General features: G+C 41.9%; 1 long non-coding RNA gene across 1 annotated transcript; it reads left to right on the forward strand.

Annotated features, from left to right (window-relative positions):
- Positions 1 to 486: 486 nt before the first annotated feature.
- LOC124172540 lies at positions 487 to 1129 on the forward strand. The gene is made up of 2 exons (XR_006868182.1): positions 487 to 542; positions 699 to 1129. It is a non-coding gene; the product is annotated as an uncharacterized LOC124172540 (long non-coding RNA).
- The last annotated feature ends 3348 nt before the right edge of the window (positions 1130 to 4477 follow it).

Below are 4477 nucleotides of genomic sequence, written 5' to 3' on the forward strand. Positions count from 1 at the left end.
ATTTCATATGCACTTGTGCACTCATACTACATGTGCATACTAAACATGACAATTGTGTTAATTTCTTTGGTGAATTTTTCTTCTGGCTGTCTACATGATTTTTGTTATTCTTGTATTAGCTGTTAACTCTTCATTGATCTGGTATTTTTTTATCTCTAGATGCAATGTTTGGTAGCAGTTGGTAGAAGAAATGAATGAGAATGAATTTCTACAAAATATGTTGTGTTGTCTTAGGATAACAATGTACCAGAGCTGTAAGCCCTTACAGGCAAACTTAAGAAGAATTCGGTTAAGAAATCATTTTATAGCACTCCAGTGTGTCCTGTTACTTTTCGTGAGTGCATCCAATAAGATATTCTAAGATTATTATAATAATTGATCATTGAAATGAACTTCTAACATATTACATTAAGTGACATTAACTATGTTTTGTATGATTTCATAGGTGTATGCAGAAGGGTCTACTGTGATGCATCAGATGTGGAGCTGGAAGGGTGTCTGAGTAATTGGCTCAACCAGGCTGAGGTCGGGAAAATAAGAAAGTAAGTAGTCGCTTCTCATTTCTCTGCCACACTAATTCGATCATCCCAGACATTTTCTTCATATTTTCCATTCCCTCTTACAATAGGTATACACTATAATGTTCCATGATACATGATATATCATTTCACAAGGAGTAATTACTATTTTCTTTTCAGGGATTGGCAGAATAAACAGACCGAGGATCAGGCTGATGAGGACAATAATTTTGCTTAATAAGTTCATCAGTAACGATCTATAAGTATGTAACCATGTAAGTTCCATGCACCACCTTGTACTCCCATAACTAAACAAGAATTCAAAAGAATGAAGTTTTAATTTTACATCCTCAAAGCCAATCAGCATACTTGTGAATGTTTTGATAAAATTCGAGCAATATGTTTTTACCTTTTGAAGATTTCTGTATTTTAGTTATTACCATGTGTGGCCTAGGGGGTGATAAATTTTTAAAAGTGTTTCTGTCTTTGATGTTTCCTATTCAGTTTGTAAGTATTTCACTCACTTCATTAATAATGATTAACTATCAATGACTCCACCGCTGCCTCAGCATGTACATAATTAATGAGAAAAATAAATTCTTCAGCATTTATTTGTTGCCCATTTTATTGAATAAATTTAGCTCCCAAATTCTGTGCATGTGAAATGACTAACAATTGATAGAGTGGAAAATTTTAAATTTTGTTGTTGTAAATTGATCATTATTTAGGAGAGCATTTTATTTAGCAGAAATTTTAAGCCAGTTTTTCCTCAGCAAGTGTCACTACAGAAATGGTAGGTGTGGAACTAGTTTTCCCAGTATGTAGCAGGTGTGACACTACACATTTTCAGCAGGTGTGATGTGACAAGTTTGCTGCACGTTTGAAAAAGCGTAACTAGGAGGTTTGATTCAAGCTTGCAGGCTTGTCATGACAAGCTTGGTGCAAACTTGCAGGCTTGTCATGACAAGCTTGGTGCAAACTTGCAGGCTTGTCATGACAAGCTTGGTGCAAACTTGCAACTTTGTCGTGACAAGCTTGCAGCAAGTATAGCATGCTATCTGGGATCAATGTTAACACACATAAAGAACTCAGAACAATATTTCAATTGCCAGATCACTGAAGAGTTGATGAACTAATATTGTCCACCAACAAGAAGGTAAAGTTAGCACCAATTATCAATGGGAACACAAATTAAGAACTCAAAAGAGTCATCTAATTGCCAGCTCACTGAATAGTCCATCAGTTAACATTGTTCGCACACAGGAAGGTAAAGTTCACAACAATAACTTGTATTATAATTCTAATTCACAACTTGCGGCAGCGGGAAGCAGAACGACGTCACGCGAAGTTTTTCCTGGCATTCACACTTACCCCTCGCACTTTCGAGCCTTAAAAATTTTCCCTTTTCATTTAATCGCGAAAAATGGTTATCAACAAAAAGCGTGAACTACGTACTCCAGAAGTAATAATGTTTTGATTCAGGTGATAAAAATATTAGGAAATCACCTTATTATATCCATTTTATACAATTGTATACATGTTACTCGCACGCTCCGCGCGCTCGTTAAGGGGCTCCGCCCCTTAAAACCCCGGTTCCGGCTTCGCCGTCTACATCTGTGGCCGCTCGAAGACTTTTAAAGTTGAATAATCTCACCTCAGCTAGGGGCCGGCTTCGCCGGCCAGGGGATAGGGAGGCGCCCCACTCATTCCTCGAAACGGTTTCGCCGCTCCTCGCTGAAGGGCGGCTTCGCCGCCCAGGGGTTGAGTATGAGTTGAGATGGGGGGAGTCTACAGCGGCTGCGGCGCTTGTACATCTACGGCGCATACATACATTAGGCTTCGCCGCCCGAGGGTTACTGAAGCTCCCCCTCACCTACGCCAGTTACTCCTCGGAACGGCTTCGCCGTTCCTCGTTGTGGGGCGGCTTCGCCGCCTTGGGGTTGAGGAGACCCCCCGCGGCTGCTCCGCTTAATCCTAATTAATGCTCTTCTCCACCGAGAGGGGTGCCCAGGGGGATTCGGGGGTTTTAATGCGTTACGCATGCGGTCACCAATCGTCCACAGTGATCAGGTAGCGATGATTGTAAAGGGTTGTGCAATACGGAGTAATAGTGGCGACAAGTACCCATAAAAGACGACTTAATGGCAAGTTTTTCATTTTTTTGCGGGGGGTTCGAACGGGATACCGGGGGTTTTATACTTGTGTTAAACCAGTGGTCACCAATCGTTCTCATCAATTCCGTGGCGATAAGTTCTAGGGGTCTGGAACAGTAGTCTGACGTTTCTTTTACCTGGAGAGGCGATTTATTAGGCATTTTTGGGAGGTTTCACGGAGTTGTCGGGGGTTTTAATAAGTGGTAGGGGCACCGGTTAAACTGTGACGAATACTATTCGGAAAGGCGACTTTAAATTTTTATTTCAGCGATGTTCCAGGAGGTGATCGGGGGTTTTCTGGTATTTTTCCCCGTATGGTTTACGGTGGCTCGCCCTCACCAAATATTCCGAATCTAGAGCTCAGAGGGGACGGGTAGTGCGGCGTAATGTTTGCGAGAAGGTCCCAAATAGGACACTAAATGACACATTTTACAATTGGGGGGGATTTCAGGGGGATACCGGGGGTTTAAATGTGTGTACTCCTGGCGGTCACCATCCGTTCACATACATTCCGTGGGGATGAGTCGTTGGGGGCGGTGGAATAGTCACGAAAAGTACACAAAAAGTAGACTTATATGCAAAATTTTATTTTTTGGGGGGGTGTATGAGGGTTTACCGGGGGTTTATAGGTTTTTACTGCCAATCGTTTACATCAATTCCGTAGCGATGAGTGGTAAGGATTGGAAAAGCGGCGGAATTGTGACGAAAAGTACCCGAAAAGGCTACTTATGTGCAAATTTTAATTTTTTAGGGGGTTTCGGGGGGTTTAAAGATGACGATACTATATGGTCACATTCATTTACTGTCATATCTAACAGAAGTGTGCCCTATGACATCCATATTTCGAGAGTAATACAATAAAAAGCAAACCAGTCCCCGAAAAAAGTGAGGAGTGCCCGCCATTTTTATTTTTTCGCGGTTAAATACATTGATTCATTTATAAAACGTTCATGTTTTCTGAAAGACAATAAATAAGTGTATGTAACTACAAAGTTTGAAAGAAATCGGTCAGGTTAAAATTGACATAATCTTGTGTTAATCTTTTGGAAATCGTAATTTTCGGTGATTTTCGGAATATTTTAATTTTTTTCTGAGTAACCAAGGACGACGAAAGAAAATTGTTTCCCTACATTTCGTATACGATGTTATGAGCATATATAATAATCATTTTCGTTATCATACACTTGAAATTAAGTCGAGGGGAGCGGAAGGGATGAAATTATTTTCGAAAAACCAATATTTGGGCGCCATTTTGGCTGCTATTTTCTTGAACTGAAACTAATAACATTACATATTTAAGTGCCCACGTTTATCAGCTTTCGAAAAATGCATTAAACATTCATGTGGCACGAACGGTTCGCGCGCAGTAAAATAAAAACCGAAAGACGGTCCCCGGAAAAAGCCCGATTTCGGCCATTTTGTCGTCCTGGCGACGACACGTGGCGGAAACTTCCGGTTTTCGGATTTTTCCTCCGGATCATTTCGGATTCCCAGCACGCGTGCCAAATTTCAGCTCTCCAGCACTTCTGGAAGTGGTCGGGAATTTGTATCCATGAGTGAGTCAGTTACCTCAAGGGCTGTATATAATAGGGACTCGCTGCGCTGCGCGCGCTCGTTAAGGGGCTCCGCCCCTTAAAACCCCGGTTCCGGCTTCGCCGTCTACATTTGTGGTCGTTCGAAGAATTTTATTTCGAATAATCTCACCTAAGCTAGGGGCCGGCTTCACCGGCCAGGGGGTAGGAAAGCGCCGCACTCCTTCCTCGGAACGGCTTCGCCGTTCCTCGTCTGGGGTCGGCATAGCTGTCC

The sequence above is a fragment of the Ischnura elegans genome (genome assembly GCF_921293095.1).
Source record: "Ischnura elegans chromosome 13 unlocalized genomic scaffold, ioIscEleg1.1 SUPER_13_unloc_1, whole genome shotgun sequence".
NCBI classification, from domain to species: domain Eukaryota; kingdom Metazoa; phylum Arthropoda; class Insecta; order Odonata; family Coenagrionidae; genus Ischnura; species Ischnura elegans.